This window comes from Vidua macroura, chromosome 5, assembly GCF_024509145.1.
Source record: "Vidua macroura isolate BioBank_ID:100142 chromosome 5, ASM2450914v1, whole genome shotgun sequence".
NCBI classification, from domain to species: domain Eukaryota; kingdom Metazoa; phylum Chordata; class Aves; order Passeriformes; family Viduidae; genus Vidua; species Vidua macroura.
In genome coordinates this window covers 41434297-41454523 of record NC_071575.1, presented here as the reverse complement: position 1 = coordinate 41454523, position 20227 = coordinate 41434297, and the positions used below count along the sequence as shown (strand labels likewise).

At 40.3% G+C, this 20227-nt stretch overlaps 1 protein-coding gene across 2 annotated transcripts in view; it reads right to left on the bottom strand.

Annotated features, from left to right (window-relative positions):
* Nucleotides 1-20227, bottom strand: part of PPM1H (protein phosphatase, Mg2+/Mn2+ dependent 1H) — a 133197-nt gene that overhangs the window by 73282 nt on the left and 39688 nt on the right. The window lies entirely within an intron of this gene.

Sequence of the window (20227 nt, the reverse complement as noted above, 5' to 3'; positions counted from 1 at the left end):
GAAACATAAGACCCCCATTTGCTTTTCTACCTGCCAGCATCTTTGCTGTAAATAATGGATCTGCTGGCTAAGAGTGTGCATTCTGTCGAGTTCCAAGTCTTTGCATAAACAAAATACCTGTTAGAAATCTACAAAGCTGTTACTGCTAAAGGCAGTCTGTTTAAACAGCATATATTAGAAATGCTGTGACAGAAATACAAGAGAAAGACTTTGTCTCTGACAGGCAAGTCAAGCTTGCTTGTACTGCAGTGACAGAGTGATGCATAGTAAATACATCCCTCTAGTACTGCACAACATAACCCCTGCCCCTAGAAGCCTACCTTAAATTATCTGTCCCACCTGCCCAGAAAACAGAGGATTTGCACTAAGAGCTGCAGGCATGCAAAACCCAGCACTAAGAGCTCAGTACAAGCTTTTAACAGCCAAAGGTATCCTGAGACTTGTGCCACAGCTTCCTTCCTTTGATCAGTGATGAGGCTGAAATAAACAGCTATTCCACCAATAAGCTTTTAAAATCTTAATCAGAAGCCTGTGTTATCCAAAATACTGTGGTTACTATCATTGATCTCAGAACAGTCAAGCCCAAACACATTTTCCACTTTTGACATGAAAATCTCATCACAAACTGACCAGTTTTGCAGTTGATAGTCCTGGGTTCACACAGGGAAATCCCATGCAAGACGGGACAACATCTTGCTCCAGCCAAGCAAAGACACTGTGACTTTGATGGAAGCACATCTTCTTCCACAAACACTATCCACCCATTCCTCTTCACTGCGAGGCTGGGGTCAACAAGTTGACCAATACTCAGAGACGGTATTCCTATTACTGGATAAGCAACGAGTTTCACATCAGGCACACAATGTCTTTAGAAATAACTGCTGCCTCACCAGAAACTAAAACGGCTTGAAGGCACATCATGATCCTAATGGCACGTTCAAGACATACCTGACTTCTTGATCTCTAATGTTTTCATTACAGTAAAACTTTACAAAATAGGAAAATACTTGCTAAAAGTTGTTGAAATGAAAACAAAAACCAAAGGAAGGCTTGCAGGGAACTCCACCTTGCCTGCTCTTGCTGAAATGTCAAGTCTGTATCAGCCTTGCTTAAAGGTAATACATTTTTTCACTTTCAAGGAGCAGTATGATGCTGTGACACGCAAATGAGTATTCCTGCCTCTGAAAAAACAGTCTTTCTTAAAAAGAAAATGTACATCCACTGCAGTTAACGGCTTTCAGAAATAGGAAGTTTCCTTACAGTGCTAAATGCTTCACATTGCAGTCTATCTATATGCACAGTACCACCATTTGTTTGCATGTCTTGTAAATAAACACTAATTGTGGATAAAATTATTTTGCAAAACACATAGAGAGCAGAGATGAAGGAGCAATTAGTTGCAAGGCACTTGTGAGCAGTTTTAACCACTTATCCCCTATAGTGCTTAACATTTGAGCAACTGCAGATCAAATATTGAGATGCAGTAAGCTTCCAGTCTGAAAACTAATTTTTTTGACATTAGGAAAAGTAGAAGCATATATTCAAAAATGGGGTGAAAGTGTCTGGGGAGGAGGACAGAACACACATGACAAAATCATAATACCAAAGCATTTAAATCAGCTGATCAAGACCTGTTCAGTGTGAAATGCTACAAACATGATTAAAATACTGCACCAGAAGAGAAAGTGTAGTTTTATCACATCAGGAACTAATAGATATTTAGTTTAGCTGACCAGACTCCTTACTGATGCTGCTGTTTTCAATCCCATTTTAAAAAAGAAGCAGAAGACAAGTAAGAGACAAAAGTTACTTGGAGTTGCCCTGGTTTCTGAGCTTAGTGATGGACTTTAGGACTTGTATGGTGGAAGATATTCGATGTTTAATGACATGTCAAGTTATGCACAATACTATCATTTTTTAAGGCTCTTATAAATAAAAATTTTCAATGCATTGAATACACTAGAAAGACTATGAGAACAATGTGACCCAAGAGACTGGCTTGACAATCAGCTATCACAAACCACCTGGAGTTGAAATTACACTCCAAGCACCTTGCTAGAAAAGGATATGATCAAAAGGAACCTGGCAAGACTGAACACTGAGTAGACATGGGAGTTGGGGTGTCAGTGTTAAAGGAGGATTATTTATTTGAGGAGGGAGGAATGGGCTCTGAACGATGTATTTAATCCAAGAAATCAAATATATCTCCCAGAATTCCAGTTTTTCTTTCTTCATCAGAGGATTAAGTGCATTTTATTCCTTGTGAATGCCTGAATTTATCATAGTGTCAAAATGGTGCTTATGGACCCTCCCAGGTAATACAGGGTCTAGACACCAAAAGCTGCTCCTCTCCTGACGCAGGCACTCTTCTACTCTCACATCCCACCTCACAGGCAAATCCTCGAAAACTGCTGCACTGAAGCCCAGTGATTTTTAATTTCAAATCTTGAGCTATATGTTGGTGCCTGATGCCAAGCACAGAAGCTGGTAACAACTACTCAAGCTTCAGACAGCTTCTACTCAGCTTCAAACAGCTCTATCTTTGCTGACTTTTGAAATCTTTTTCTTTCTGCAGTTTCCTAAATCTCTCCTCCAGGCGATTCTTTCAACCAGCTTTCTGATGCTGATTTCACTCCTCCTTGCTCTCCCACACTGCAACTTATCTGAACAAAAATCACATCTAAGATGCTTGTACAAATAACAAAGCAGAACTAACAAGACACTCATATCACCAGAAGGTAACTCTTAATTGGATCTCTGGAATTTTTTACGGAAAATCTGCCTCTCCTTCCACTGATTAAGTACCTCAGCTTCCAAAGACTGCCCCCATGTATTTTTTTCTGTCTAACTCAAAAGATAAGTTTTCCACTAGTAAAGTGAACAAAATGAGATGAAACAGCTCCAGTATTTTCAATTTCATTTTATCATTGATATTAAAAATAATGCAGAGAAAAAAATAGTTAAAAATTAATTAAAAGAAGAGTGAGGCCTACATAATTCTCTAGCTTACTTAGACACACTTTTTCAAGTGAATTCCTCTTTTTGTTCTCTCTCCAAATTTCTCAAGACACTGATTAGACCTATTAATGATCAACTCCTTTCCATTCTTTCCCTCCTCTCCCCCAATACCCATCCTATTCAATCTTTTGCAACATTCAACCCAACAATGTATCTAGCTCAGAAGACCCTCCTTTTACAGAATTCGCTGTCTGTACTGTGTCAAACACGTTTCTCAATAATAAATAAATAATCCTAAAGTTTAGTTTGAGGTATAGTGGTGCTAATAAAACCCATCCTGCTTTCCAAACAGGAGCTTTCTGAAGCCTGCACAGTCAGGTGGTGGGCTTTGGTCACAGTTGAAGTACCTGCATCAAATCTTGATGGACACTTCAGTGTTTCATGAGTCTTAATCATAAGCATGTCCTCAGCTAAAAGCAAATCCACCAGATTGGGGCCAGCTGGTTTGTCTGTCTCACAATTAGGATTCTCTTGGTATCTCAGGAGACCCCAAAGCCCATCTGACTAGATGGAAATGCAGGTCACACTGTGCTTCTATTCTTCTCTCAACAAGCAGAGCTCAAAGTTCTGTGCCATGATCACTGCAAAATCTGAAGTTTATTTTAAGAGAACCAAAACAGGCCTGGTAAACACATCCAAAACAGGCTTTGATAGTTTCAAAAAATCCCCCCCAAATCAACCCAAATCAAACCACAAGCAAACACAAACCAAAAATAAAGCAAACACAAACCAAAAGCTTCAGTCTTCAGAATGCCTTTCTATTCATCCCTCTATTTTTTTTTGCATCAATACCAGTATATACTCTTTGGGTGTTTTATTCTTTTCTGTACCATGCACTTTGATATTACATTAAATTGTGATCAGCCAAAATTCTAAGCTGTGCTGTAGCAGTAAAGTTTTACCCACCAAAAAAAAAATCCCTAATGCAGTTGCCTTACCCACTTGGAACAAAATATAGCCCACAACAGACGCTTCAAACAGTCTATGAGCTGCAGTGAAGGAATATTGCTTGTAACATGCCCTGAAAGATGTTTTTACTTGGGGAACCTGTGCTCATTTGCTCCACAAATATTAATCCCATAAAAATGCAAAAGCTCTTAAGGGTTAGCGAGAAAAAAAGAGCTAGAAATAAAAGAATATATCCATAGGCAGCTTGTTGTACACTGCAATTTTCAATTCTACCCTCCTCTGGAGTTTCACACTAGCAGTGGACACCTGTATTTGTTTTAACTCTGAATGAATCAATTCAGCAGGGAGCACAAAACCCTTCTCTCCCCCCCTCACAAGAGCTACAGCCAGTCTCTCCTCTTTCCAGCTGTGGCACACACACACCACTCCACAACTGCATGACATCAGCTTGCATCCAACCCAACTAACAGATGAATGAATACTGTACATACAGACAACAGACAATACATCATAACAGTTTTGTGTTATAATTTTAACAGTCTTAGAGTGATGATTAAAGATACCATTAAAAAACAACTTTCACAAAAGTGTTGCTGGATTTACTTGCCCCTCCCACCTTTTTTTTTTTTTTTCCTTAATGGATAAGCATGTGAGTGGATGCTGCTGCTTTTTTCTGTGACATCTCACAAGTCTTAGATTTCCAGGTAGGTGTCTGTTTCCTCCCTTTCACGCACATGAGATTTATTTCTGCACTGGGAATCAACTTGAAAGAGATTTCGTTCTAGCTGCTCACCTCCTCCCTCAGATGAAAGGAAGCATTTCAAGCAGCCTAAACAGTTCCATTCATTCATTACTGTATCTGTCATATTGTGCACATCAAAACCAAAGCACTCACTAGTATTGTCCACTGCAGGCAGAGACTGAAGGCAGACCTGAATCAGTTCTCTAAATCCATGGGGCAAAATAAAACTTTCATTTTATTAACCAAGGAGGAAGTGAATATTTAGCCATGAAATCTTGCAGTGATGTGCTGTGAAAATATGGTTTCTCTTACCAGCAATTACACTGGTATACCAGGCCAAGTTCACTTTGGAGGCCCAGCTAGAAGCTATGACACCCATCAGACTCATAAGAACTAAATATGGGATTAAAATAGGCAAAGTATAAAAGCAGAATAGCATTTATGTTGGAAATTTACCACAAGCTCAGTGTAAATGATCATAACCTGGTAACACAGCTTGTCTTTGGGCTGAAGTCAGTAACATCTTGGAAGGGAAGTCCACTCTGATGTTATTTGTATGGACTTCCCAAAATGCTACAATGCAGCACACCTTAGTATTTAAAGTTACCTTTTAAATACTAAGTGACTACAAGGAACAAAACACCTGTAGGTCACTGCAGGAATGTGAAAGCTCTATGACCACCACACAGGGAGAGGCAGCTCTTTTTGATAATTAGCATGCAGGTATTGCAGAAGAAAACCAAGGGACAGTGAGCCCCAAGCAGATGCCCAGCCAGACCAGTGGGATACAAAGGTGGTTAAGCATGATCTCACTTCAGAGCTGAGCAGTCTCAGCCACAGCTGGCAATACTACTTGCCAAATTCTTCTTCCTCACTCCTTCTGTACTAGCTATCAGAATGGGGTAAGAAGAGGTTGCAAAACCAAAGATTAATTTGACACTGTAAGAGAACTGCCATTTATTTCCCACAAAGGACAGTGAAATTGAAAAGAATGTCAGGTCAGACTGCTCATCATCCATATTTAAAGCAACTTTGCCTGGCTGTTGAACACTTGCTGAAATATAAGCAAGAGACCCAGAAGACAATTAAAATAAACAACTTTGTGTTGACCAGTGTCCTTCTAGTCCAGTTTCCACTAATGCGCTTGGACCTTTCTCTTCTCTCCAACAGTTAAATTCTCAAATCCTGCTAATCTGGGGAAAATGGACCTGCACTTATTTCAGGAGGAAGTTGCCTTGAAAGTTCTAAAAGTTACCCTTCTTATATGAATAGGGCACATTCAATCAGGTGAAGTCAGCCTCCAGATAAATATATTTGCACAAAAACTCTGAGATTTTAATGCATTATTAGATTTTTCTAGATTTTTGTTGCTGATAAAGCTTACCTTATGTTATTACGTCATAACATTATGTTACCTCATTATGTTATTATGTTAAAACATTATTATGCTGTTGAAAATACTTGATAATTATCACACCAGCTTTGGCTGGTGTGATAATTTTTTAGCTTCAAACTGAAGCAGAAAGCATTAAAAAAAACCCTAAATAGTAGTGAAAAGAAATGGACCCTTTCTACAGGAATATCCTTTATCATGTCTCATTAGCCATGTGTGAATAGTACCTGTGACTTTGTGCATTAGGACTGACAGCTCTTGAAATTGAGGCACCTGGCTCAATCTAAAGAAACCACAACATGATAGTAACTTTTTTATTTTCCTCACAGTCATTTTATCACATGTGATTTCACTGTCACAGCCTCTAGGGGTGATCCTGAAAGTTCACTGATGAGCAATATTTCATTTTTGACTGCATACCAAGAAACACATCATTGGATACTGGTTATGAGCTGCTTTTAGATGAGAAACATCTTTGCATCTATCCTAGAGCTCACATTCAAGATGGGAGCCAAAGTTCTTCCATTCCTTTCCCGTTAATGCAAAGGAAAAGCAGCCACTTCCCATGAGCTGTACACTACCTTCTGCATGTGAGGCTGAATAAAGTCTTGACCATGACATCCCCCATAAGGACAGCACCATAGCTGAGACACAGTCTGATAGAATGGCTGCATATGAGGTTCAGTTGTCCCCACAGAGTTATGTGACAAATACATAAATAATTCTAGCTAAAATGATGAAAAGTTAAGGAAAAGCAACCTGCCCTTAATTGCTACAGCAAAGGGCATCTGGATTTCAGAAATATTCACTCTGTCTACAAGCTCAGCACTACTATTACTACTACACCAAACTCCAACCAAAAGCTCAATTTAAATTGACCTCATAGTTTTGTTTTCTTTTAGATTTTTAAATGAGTGTAAGCACATGACAAGGATGCATGAAGAATACAAAAGACTACTTCCCCTTCCTCCTCAGTTTCCTTCCCAAAGTTCTACTTTTGAAAGCACATCTAAAATAAACACTCTCTTCCTTACAGAAATGCCAATTATATGCAAATAAAAGCTCTCCTTATGCTTACAGTGAAGCAAATTATGTGCTTAAAGTAACACAGTAAATCCCCCATTTTTAGACTGATGCTATAGACCACAGTCTTAGCTTCAGGGTTAAGAGAAATCAAGATAAATTGTTTATGCAAAACTGGTCCAAGCTTAAAAAAAAAAAAATTATCTCTCATATTTAGCATATGTGAAAGTTAACCCCAAGAGATGAGCAGTGACAGTACTAATCCCTTTTATACAGCTGTCAACTGAATTTAGCCCCAAGATAATCTCTGCAAGTATGACAGAGAAGGTACACATTTCCACAGATACACACTAATGCCTTTTTCACAATATCCCTCTACTGCAGCAGATACTTGAAGCCCCCACAACCTGAAAGAAAAGAATCTGCTAATTTATTCTTAGAAGTCATTATAGAAATTTATATGTATGGAAGCACACATATACAAGACAAGGGGGAGGGAAAAAAAAAAAAGAGAGAAAACATTATGTACAGCTTTATTATCACAAGTAGGAAATTAATTCAGAGTCACTCATATGCTGGTAATTTTAAATAATTAAAGAAAAAATACACCCTGCTGCTGGACTTTTACATCCATCACTTTTCCTCTGGGAGAACATTAGCTAGCAGATGTGCAGGAAGGGGCCATGTGCAAAAAAACACTCCAATGACTCTTTGCCATAGAAATGTGCCTCAAAACCCAGTCTTTTACTTCTGTTACTAAAATTGCATTCCTAGATCTCATCTTTAAAGCTGTTAAAATAGAAGCTAAATGCAAACCAATGAAATGTCAGCAATCCTGAGCCTGAAATAAAAGATTACAGAAAAATGGTAGCTCCCTTAATCTTGATAGACCACGATTCATGGAAACATTTGTAATGATCATTCATTTATTCCTCTTGTGGCTAACAATCAATTCCAAAATTAGCTTTCCTAAATTTAAAGTATAAAAAAGTCGCAGTAATTAAAGCAAAACAAGAAAATTTTGCAGTACTTTAACATTTATTTTATATAAACATACATACACACAACCACGTCTAAAGAAAAACCTGTGGCGATTCTCACACAAGTTATACAAAATTCAGTTAAATATTATGTCATTGAAAACACTTATTTTTCAAGTAATATAGGTCAAAGTGCTTAATATCTTTGCTCAGTCGTTCAGCCATCACAGATGAAAATTTCCAGGTGCAATCTTAATTTAGAGTGAAAGTCAACATAGAAACCCTGTTAAAATCAGTGCCAGTAAAAGAAGAATGACAACCTGTTGCATCCCGGAGTTTGGGTTTAGATTAGGGTTTTTAATTTATGTTAAAATAAGTCAAATTCTGTAATCCCGCGTTTCCCCCGTGTTGTTCCCCCCCGCGGTTTCTGGCCCCCTGCTGCCGGCTCTTACCCCTGTGCTGCTCCTGTAACCACCCTGCCATCCGGCCCCGGGAAACCCCGTGCTGGCCGCCCCGAGCCACACGATCCCGCTCAGCCCGCGGCTCGGTGCCCGCCCCTGCGGGGTTCTCTGGTTGGTCGCTGTTGCTGGCGTCACCGCCACGGCAGCCGCCCCTATTGGGCGGCAGGCCGTGGATCCTCTCGCCCCACCCCTCCATAAAGCCCTATCCCGCCGGCAGTCAGACGCCATTTTCTCCCATGCGAGTGCCGGGAGCGGTCGCGTCTTTCCATCGAACCGCGCCACGTGACCAATAAACTGTTCCTGCTAAGCACGGAGTAAATGGACAAATTCCTTACCTCTTTGCCGGGTCCCTAGCGCACGGTAACAGCGGATGGCCAGCCCACGCACCCGAGACACGGAGCCGTGTCCAGGAACCCGCGGCAGCAAACCCCGGCAGCACGTGGAAGCTACGCCACAGCCGGGCTCCCAAGAGCCGCGTGCAGCCGGGGAGAGCAAAAACCCATGCCGCAACAACCAAATGCAGGATTTCTACCCAAGAGCAACCAAGTAGCAGTGAGCAAATGAGCTCTGTGTAAGTGTGGGTGACAAGGGTGTCCTTTCCAGCCCCATCTGCTACCTTTATCCAGGGGGAAGTGTCTGAAGCTCTGGGGTCTGCACAACACCTCTTAACATGGTACGCCACAAGCTCAGGGTAAATTTTCCCCAAAGGCTCCTTCTGTCCTTGCAGGAGGTGGGATGAAGAGATGCGTTCCCACCCAGGAGCAGAAAAGGCTTAACAAGGTTAAGTTTTGGAAGGTGCAAAGTCAGAGAATCACAGAACAGCTGAGCTTGGAAGTACCCTCTGGAGGTCATCTGGCCCAAGCCCCCTGCTCCAGCAGGGTCACCTACAACAGGTTGTCCAGGACCTTGTCCATATGGGAATGCAGAGGGAGCAAAGCACAAAGCAAGAAGCCTATCTTACCTATGTGTGCACAGGAACTGGCCCTGAGCAGGAACAGCTTGCTGACACCCTGTGAAGTCGGAAAGGTCACACTTCTCCAGCACTACCATTTCTTCTACTTGTACTGTGCAATCTGCCTCCACTACAAACCTTATCCTTTCCAAAGTCATTAGCACAAGCACCTAAAAAGCCTCAATCCAAGTTTTCACCTGTACATGCAACAGGCACACTGGAAAGCCTACAGACTTGGCAAATACATAGCACAAACACAGTAAGTAGGGCCAACATTGAATATTTTAGAAAGCTCTATAAATAAGGAGAATCACTTGTGCCCAAAGAGGCCTAGAGGAGATGGCATAGCCTGGCACAAACTTAAGCAGCCCTGATGGGGTAGATCTCACATAGTGTGACCAAAAGCACATGCAGTTCCAGAGAGGTCTCAACAAGAACAAAGTCAACACCAGAACGGATTGACTACTGCAACTTCCATGTAAACTTCTCCATGCCTCTCAGACCACTGGGAAATTAAAACTGTGTCAAGATCTGTAAAAATATGTATCAGGAAATAATAAAGTATTAGTGTCTCTGCATCCTGCTACACCAAGGAACAACTCGCTTTCAGAAATAAGCTGCACAAATGTGAAACACACACAAAAGCAAAGAGTGAAACTGGAAGTTTGAATTTATACACCCTTAGACAAGATTCTAAATAAATATTAAACAATATGTTCAGACTGGAAAGAAAACCCACAGAATTCAGCAACTGAATAACCTGCAAAATTAGCAAGGGATTACTTCTCAGGCAAAGGGTGAAAGGCAAACTTCAAGTATCCTCTCTCTTGGCTTTCCCAATATAAGCAATCTCCACCTTCATATGCCAGTGTGCTACCTCACAGGGACACCTGTGTAACAAAGTGATTTTTTTTTTTAAATAAAAATCAATATATTTCCACAACAAGACTGAAGAGAAAACACAAAGGTAGGAATAGCAGATAATAGGGAGAAGTCTCATCTAACATTTCTGAAAAAGAAACCTATGAAGTTATGAATCTTAGGAGCCTTGGAAGCGAGTAATGAGAAAGAGATGGTGCACCCCAGTTCAGCAGTATGTAACTGTGAACATCAAATACTGATACGTCTCTTTTCTGGGAAAATCCATGCAAGTTTGTCATTGGTTTCAAGAAGATGAGTTCAGAGCACCTCCACCTTCACATTGGCTCTGCATCAAGAAGCCAAGTACTTTTAATCTTCTTACATGTCTACATGTGTCTAGTCACCCACATGCAACTGTTGCGACAAGTGTGGTCGCCAGAGGTGAGATCTAGTCAGATGTCTACGGTGCAGACAGCTAAGTCTGCTTATTAAGTCTGGGTGATTAGCTAAAGAGAAAGAAGACATCTGGGGGCATGATTAATCTGACCTATTTTAGTTGTTTACATAGCATGAAACACATCTTCCTCTTCGTGGGAGATAAAGCTGAGCCTAGACACTGACACAGCAGGTTGCTAGCATGTGGTCAGATGATTCCCACTTACATGCCTGAGCTTATGAGGGTGGAGGGAGCAAAACAAACACACAAACAAACAAAAAACCAAGCAAACCCCCCACAAAAACAAAAAAGGCCATCAACTTCTCTTTCAATAAGTTTTTTTTTTTTTTTTTGCTATTTGAAATGCATTTTCCTCAAAATGCATCTTTTATATGTATGTCCTTTGGTATGACTAATAATGCCACCCAATGCCGCCAAGGCAGAGAATTAGGGTTTAAAGCAAAACAGAAGAAACAGAAAAAAATGCAGCAACAACTACTCTTAAAAATAAAGGCCAAGGACATGCTGGCATTGTAGCTCCTGATGCAATATGTGAGTTTAGCATGGTGTAACTATTTAAAAGCATCTGAAACAGCTGGTGGGATTTTCAGACTCAAAAGGAGATAATTGCCAATCTTATTCACAGCAATTAAATCTGTATAGGCTAAAATAGGATCTATTGTTCCCCACAAATACTGGGACTGGAGCCAGAAGTAACTTCAGTGGAACAGAAAGTTGGCAGCTTGGAAAGGGGCTGAGAACTGCATATTCTCTAGCATAATAGGGAAAAAGCCCAACCCACAACCGAAGACAAGCTCAGAGACTTTTTCATTAAAAGAATTTCTCCTCTTCTGAAGGAGGGGAATGTCAGAAATTAATACTGAAACAGACGTCAACATAGACTTATCTCAGTCCATACTCCACACACATAGAAATGTATCCACCAATTTCTTCTGGTGACTGAAAAGAAGAAAGCTAGAGATTATTATTGCTATATTTAGACATTAAACCTACCTACATACCTACCTACTGCACTACCTACATACCTTTGGAGTCATTGAGCACAGGATATTTAGATTGGCACAGAAAGCTGGATAGCTCTTATTAAGAACACTGCCAATAGAGAAACAATCATTAATCTGCTCTCAATTCAAAATGATCAACAAGTGGCAGTAAAGGATTTGCAAATCATTTGCCAAGGACAAAACACCTCCAGGAGCATGAAGTGATGGCTGTTAAACTGCCACCAAAAAAAAAACAACAAACCAAACCAAACCAAACCAAAACAAAACAAAACAAAAAAAAAAAAAAAACAAAAAAAAAAGGGGGGGGGAAGACACAAAGAGCTGGTGCATGATTTTCAAAGCAATGCACAGGCTGTCCCACACTTTTAACTGACATCAATATAATTTTCCTTTCCTTTACCCATCAACCAGCTCAGAATACCAATCTTTTCTTATCAGAGTGTGTGTTTCAAGGGTAGGGGTAATTCTTCAAAATTCTTCAATTGAGAAAAAGGAGATTCTTTACTCCACAGACTCAAATAGTCACAAAATACAATCACACCACCTACTGTACAAAATTAGTATTTTCTGAACCAGTTAAAGTACCATACTTCCTTTATGCTTTGGAGACATGTATACACATGTATATATGTATATCTATCTATCTATCTATCTATCTATCTATCTATCTATCTCTATATATATATATCTCCCATATGTATATTTTGAACAGGGATAAACTTATTTGATTAGGATACATTTTATTTACTATGCAAAGATTAAGAAATACAATCTCAGAATGTTGAAATAAAATGCCCCACAGAACACAGAAGTAATCAGCACAGCAATTAGAAAAGAAAGATTGGAAACACAGAGGAGTCTTCTCCTACTAGGAAGAGTAAAGAAAAAAAAAAACACAAGCAAAAAAAATTCTAATTCTTCTGAAATGTTGACTGTATCAGTAAGTACAAAATCCAGTCTTACAGAGAAGTGATTTGGAGTAATGTGTTTCTGAACAGAAGAAATAGGTTCCTCCACAGAATGGAGAGTGGTTGTACAAGGGGCAAAGGTGTCTCCTGACACATTACCTGCTGTTACACACCTCTCTCCATTAACATATAAATTAAAAATTGTGTGGCCTCACAGGATGAAACAAGGGAAAGAAGGGCACCAAAGTGAAGGCACACTGACTGACCTCCTCCAGAACAGCATTACACGCTCAGGGGTGAGCAAGTTGCCCATTCAGGTCTGCAAAGAAACCAGCCTGCAGCAGACAATAGCAGCAACTATGTCTTTCTGCTCCCCTACTCACTGGGGGATGGTGGCGCCAACAGGAAAGAAAGATGCCAACCTGCCAATCTGACAGCCCGTAGTCCTTATGATCTGGTCCCATTCATAAACTGGAACAAAACAAAAATTATTTTCTGAAGCATCTTCAGAACGGCCTTAGCACAGCTGTTCTGTCCCTGATGTGTCAGAACTCCAAGGTAGCATTTTAGAGAAGACAGCAGGCAGCAAGCAGATATATTTACATATTTTACTGAACATTTTTTAAAGGAATGTTACTCTCCTGCTGTAGTACTGGCACCAGACACCTCCAAGTAAATGCCAAAAGAATGGTCCATTTCCTGCTTCATTGTCTTCTAGTGTATGTGGTGGCTGCTCCAACCTCAATGGCTGCTCCAGTCTCAGTTAATCACATTTTATCACTTGAGCTTAGATAAATATGTCTCTCTGTGTGTGATTCCTTCCCTTCTTGTGAAAGTTATTCTGGCTGGAACTTCTTTTCCCTTTTATGAAAGGAAGAGGCTTTTCCAGGAGGCTGGATGCTGAAGGAAAATTGCATGTCTCTTTTTTGTTGTTGTTTTGCAAGCAGTATTTCTGCTTAAGAAAGCATGTTTTTTTCAATTACACCAAAAAAAATTACTAAAATTGCTCAATCCTCTTACTTCCACATGCATGAAACTTTGCCCAGTCTTCTGGGTTTACTGTACTTTTTAAGACCATAACTAGCCATTGAATATAAAATGCATTTCTGCCATGAAGACATCAATAGGAGGCCAGAGGATTAAGCAGTAAGTATGCCATCTTTCCCATTTATATATGCATACAAAAACTTCACTGCACTCTATTTTCTTACCTCTATGACAACAGTATTTCCCCACCCCTGATTTATCTCCTGCCTACCAGCACAAACTTAACTACACGGAAAGGGGAAAAAAAATCTAAATGCCTAATTATGATGGTTTTGATGGGGAAAGAGATAATTGAGATAATTCTGGGGCTATGTTTTGGGTTTGTGCTGAATACAGTAATGATAATGGAGATTTTTTTCTTTTTTTTTTTTTTTTTTTGTTATTACAGAGAGGTGTTCATATAGAGCCAATGCCTTTTCTGCTTTTTGTACTGTCATGATGGGGAAGAGACCTGGGGTGTCTGGGAGGTTGGGAGGAGACACAGCCAGTACAGGTGACCCAAACTGGCCAAAGAGATGTTCCAGACCACATGACATCATGCTCAGTATATAAATTGAGCGAAAGAAGGTGGGGGATGTCTGATGTCATTTGTCTTCCCCAGTAGCCATTACATGTGATGGGGCCCTGCATTCCTGGAGATGGCTAAGCACCTGCCTGCCCATAGGAAGCAGTCCTTTAATTTCTTGATTTGCTTTGCTTGCATGTGCAGCTTTTGCTCTCCTTATTAAACTGACTTTGTCTCAGCCTATGGGTTTTCTCACTTTTACTCCTCTGATTTTCTAGCTGGTAGTTCGCATCACTGTATACCTTCTTTTTTTTTGCTGTTTCCTTCATCAGCCAACAGACAATGGTACAATGTGCTATGAAGTATACACCAACTAATATTTTCTTAGGATATGGTATGTTTTGAGCACGACCCAAAAATTCAGTAGATTTTTCTTTCTCTAGCTATGAAACTTTGTGCCCAATTACATTTTGAATAGCCTCAATAATTAGTGCAAAGAGCGCTACAATTATTGTATCCACTATACTTCTGTGCTTCCAGCATTTTTATCTGCCTATGACTCCACAGTGGCCTTCAACTGGGCTTTAAATATCACAATAAAAAAATTGAACAAAAGCACTGTTATAGTTAGTCCTCAATAGTACACAGACTTTCCAAATTGTCTTAAGGTAAGACTGATCATTTTTACATATTAACAAAGAAATACATTGTTTGGACATGGGAACAATACTCCCCAAACTGTTTAAATCATCTCAGGCTTTTTCCTTTATAAAGTGTCTTCAAAACACAAAGAGGGTTATCTTCTGTAACAAAGGCAGCATCGCTGCATTAGGAGCCCAAGAAAGCAGGGAGAGAAGGGGATCACACTCAGCTTGTTTGCTCTAAGAATATTCCCTGCATCACCACCACTCCATAGGCATTTATAAGACTCAAGGGATAATACAGTCAAACTAACATTCAGTTTGTGGGGCTGTTTTGCACGTAATTTAGGTGCATGCCATGAGGTGAACACTCCTCAACCCCATCTATATTAGGTCTCCTAAAACACACTGCAACTCTACTAAGCTTATCTACCTGAAGAATTGCTCTTTCAAAAATAAGGAGACCACCTTTGCTTTCAATATACTTGATAATGCTTGTTTAATCAGAGAAAGAACTATCTTTGTCTCTATGTGAGCAAAGAGACTATCCATCTTGCCAAATAAAGAGGTAGGCATGCTCTTAAGCACTATCACTTTGGTCAGAAGTTAATGGAAACAAGCAAGAGCTCAGAGATATGAACAGAGATTGAGACATCTCTGTGTTGTGCTTATTCCTTACCCTTCAGGCATTCTGATACTCATAGCTCTTTGTATCTTCAAAAGCAAGTCAAAAACTGCACAGAAGCCTGAAACAACCTAATGGAACAAACAGCTTTTCTTCCCAGCTTTAGCAGATTACAAGTATAATGAAGTTTCCAAGCCTCTGGGAGCTGAATAAAAATAATAAAAATCCACAAACTAGCGTGGGCAATTCTGTAAATGAGCAGATGCATAGAATACCATGTAAACAAAAACAGAAATGAAATGTTTCCCTTCACCTATTGTAGTTTATCTGTATCTACCTCCCAGCCATGCAGGCCTATAGCCTACAATATATTCCTGGTGTGTTGATGAGTGCAGGATGCAGTGAAAGAGGCAGAGATGCTGCTCATTAGAATATGCCAATTTATGCCTGATTTCAGAATGCATTTCAATTACCTCTCACATATAAAATCATAGTGCAGCTCTGTTTGTATTTACTGCTAAGAGAAGGTGGTGAACACCAGAGGACACAGCCAGCAAGCACAGACAACTCCAAGACTATTTGTCACAGAGTAAGGCTCCTGTAGGAGCTCACTTTGCATCTTGGGGTCAGGCCCCCACCAGCTTTGTTCCTGCACCTCAGATGAGCTTGACTGATGACACACATCTACAGGGATTTCCACTGGGAAGCAACACATGTGGGAACATGGATGGCAACAAAATCTTCCCAGTCAGACAAAATGCAGCACAGCTTATGCAAACCCATTTTGCTGAGGCAAAATCACCCTCTAAATAGAGCTTTCTGACATAATCCCAGCACAGTAAGGAGGACAAACAGCATGAGAAACGCTAGTCTGGGGAGAGAAAAGTGACAGATGAATGGATCTGATAACACATTACGTGTAACGAGAGAAAGTTACATTATTTTTTTCCTCTGCATGTTCTACAGTTGTTTTGAAGTGTAAACTAAGTTATATAGACTGAAGCCATCTATCAGCACCCCAGCAATTAATAGTAATAGTCCTTCAAATGTTTAATCACAGTTTTTGATTTAGAAGTACATCTCTAAATCTGAATTTTATATTTGACAACAGGTATGCCTCCATTACTTTTCAAATACACATTATTAATCAGAATGTAATTCCTTTCTTCACATCTCCCAGATGAGAGAGAACTGTAAAAAACCCATTATTTTCAAACTAAGAAACCGCCTTGTTCACCTACACAAAGGTTGCACAGACCAGGTCAAGAGACAGAAAAGTATGCCCTTATTCTAAATCCAAACACCCCACCTCTCCTCCCTTCTGACCTCATACAAAGCTAGCAAGGCTGCTTTACAGTCCATGGAGTTTCCTTCACCTGTGCTAACACCTCCAGACAGGCAGTTTAGCAAACATACTCCTCTGTACAGATGTACCTTCTGAGCTGGATGACTACTGGCTGCTCCTACTCCCAATGACATTGCTCAGCCAGCGACAGGGTGCTGATACTCAGTTAACAGCATTTTCTCAAATACCAAACACAGGGTTTGCTACTTTCAAGACCAGGAAAACCAGTTCCACAACCCAGCATTAAAGGATGATTCTGCAAATGAAACTGCTGAGAACTGTGGGTTAAACTTTCAGTAGTCTCAAAAGCAGACAAGAAGGGGACATGGGATACTTAGGCCTACATTTGAAGTATTTTTCCTACAAGTAACCGAGAAAAATATTTTTTGTTTCTTCATATACAGTTACTTAGCCACTTACAAGTTTCCTTTCTCCCACTAACTAATAATAATTACAAGTTCAACATTAACAGCAGGTTCAAAAAATCCCATTTTATAGGGATTTATAGGCAGCACCTCAGAAAAGATCACCCCTAGGCAAAGGACTGACAGAATCAACACCTGCCCTCCCAAGTGACCCTAGGGCCCAACTGGACTTATGTCTGCAAGAAACTTAAAGACCAACTTAGAGTAAGCCTGGAAAAGCAACTGCTTTTTCTGCCTACAGTTCCACATCCCAAAGATGTTAACTGAGTTAACTGTTTTTCCATCTCTCCAAACAGAGAGTTTGTACTCTGCACCCCAGGAATGACACATGGCTGGTTTTATGCAGTGCTTCTTCTCAACCCCCTCACCTTCTTCACTTCTGACTATTAGCTATAGTAGGTAAGCCAAGGGAAGAAAGGATTACAGCAAATTTTTTCATTATCCAGATCTATCTGCATAGTCAGGACAGATTCTAATGCAGTAGAAGCCAATATTAGCACCATTTTTAAAAAAGGAAAAGCTCCCACTCAGTATCTCATTTATTAGAAGGTAGCAGATGTTCTTAACAAACATTGGTAAAGAAGGATAAAAATCAGCAAAATTAATATGTATTTGCAACCAGCACCGCACTGAAAAAAGACAACACCATTTTCTATATCGTATCAGTCAAACCCACAGAGATTTACCAATCACAACCTGCAATCACACTGAACATATTGGTTGCCTTAGGCAACTGCGTTTTTTGCCGCAGCAGAAGAGATAACTCAGGTATTGAATCAGATAAACTGTAATTTTTTGGGCAATGAAAGCCCATATGTCAGTCTTTTATCCTTCTAGCAAATCAAGAAAAAGCTATGTTGAATCAAAGGCTCAGGATTCAGCTCAGGCAATAAAGAGTCATAAAGAGTCTTGTGAACCCGACTCATCAGCCAAGCAAACAGGCAGCTGAGGCTTGATCACCCTCCAAGTGTCTTTGCTACCTTCCCCAATAGGATTTACTGTGTCTGTCGACTCTCCACAAGCTGCCTGCAGCCCCCCACCTACCCACTCACAGCCAAACCAACATTCAGTGGCCAATGCCAAATCAACAGCCAACAGGGCCGAGCCACAGACACCACACTATCCTGAGGCATGTTACAGAAGAGTTCATCTGCTGGAGAACACAGGCAGGCAGCTCAAAGCAGGCTGTCTTAAAACAATGTAAGCTGGATAACACCAGTTTTTCTACAGGAGATGCTTGAAAACTTCTCCCTTTCTCACCAAGGCACAAAGCATCAGTTCAAGTATGATGCTACGTTGGGTTTAGAAATCTGTATCTGCTTCCAAATTCCTCACACACTGGTTGTGAGGTTTTGAGAAAGTTGCTTCTACTTCAGACAAATTTCCAGTTTATAATCTTGGCAAAAACGGGCAAAAACTGCATCAGGAGCCTCCATTAGCCAGTCACAAGAAGAGTCCTGCTCCCAGTAAGGCCTCTTAAGACTTTTAAGTAAAAGTGTCAGCAGACCAAATACAAAAGCCTCCTTTCCATTGCCTGAAAATTCATGGTAGGATAACAACAGCTTACCAGTTGTCTTTCTCTTTTTGTACAGTAATGTTTGCATGTACCACAGGAAGAGGGAATTAAGGAAGAAGTGGTTTTGAACTGTTGTTCCTCCTTGGAGTACTGCCCTAACCTGGTTTCAGGAGGCGAAACTACAACTTCCGTGTATTGTCTCTGAAGTTCCTTCTCTACAGCTGCACTGAGTAACAGAAAACACCTGTGTTGCTCTGGTGAGATCTCAGGATGTGAGATTTGAACTAGACTATAGATAATGTGAACTCAGTACTGATCAAAGACTCCAGGAGCAGAGAGAGGCGCATGAAGAAACAGAAATTAAAGATGATACAAAAGAAAAGAAAGCTCCAGATTTGAGTCTGGTTATTTTTAACTTTTTTTTCAGGCTGAAACTTAAGGCTCAGATTTATCGCACCCTTGTCCCGAATGCTATTCCATGTCCTAGTTTACAGTCAGAAAAAATGGTGCACACGCTAATACCTCAGCCCAGTGTAGATGGATTGTGCAAGTAAACAGCTTCATCCTGGCTTTGCAGGCAGGTTTTACAGCTTGCACTAGAGCTGCAGGCTGCCCTGGCCACAAAGCATTTACCAGGTTAGCTTTCTGCCAGCCACATTCTGCACGTGATTGATGTGTACCTTGAAGTGGCTTCTCCAGGCAAGGCACAGGTTGAAAGCTGAACTCTGCAGCAGCAGAGGAATCAGACATGGTTATAAGAGAGCTATCCTATGCCATAAAAGGTTTCTTGTGTGCAACTTTCATATTAATTGATTATCAAGTAATTTTAAGGGAAATCCCTTCAATACCTGTAGGAAAAAGCAAATTTGAGAGAGAAGACACTTGAAGAGATTAGAGAGCCTTTTTAGCTTCCTGGTCCTCACTTTAAGCAGCAGCTTATTTCAGAGGGTACTTTTCAGTTTCCAGGAGAGGTGATTGAGGCAAGGGGACATGGCAAGTGGCTTGCCATTTTGCAAGCTAATGAATTTGAACAATTCATGAAACTAAACCCACATCTGCCTTTCATCAACAGAGCCAAAGCAACAATCTCTCCCCAAAAGGATATACTGATGAAACCCCAAACCCTTGAGTGACATGAAAATCCCAGAATAGAAAGACATGTGACATCTCCAGCATCTGATATCTGCTGAGTATTAGACCAATAAGCAGTCCCTACAGTCCCTACAGTCAGTATTTCCACAAAAGAAGTAATAAATGTAAAACTTTGAAACCCATTGACTATTGCCAGACAAGTAAAGAGGTGTACACAGAACACTTGCACAAATCTTGTTTCTTTAGAAAACAGAGTAAATAATTCACCAGAATAATGAAAAAGATTAAATAAAAAAGAAGTACAGTTATTACAGACCAGACTG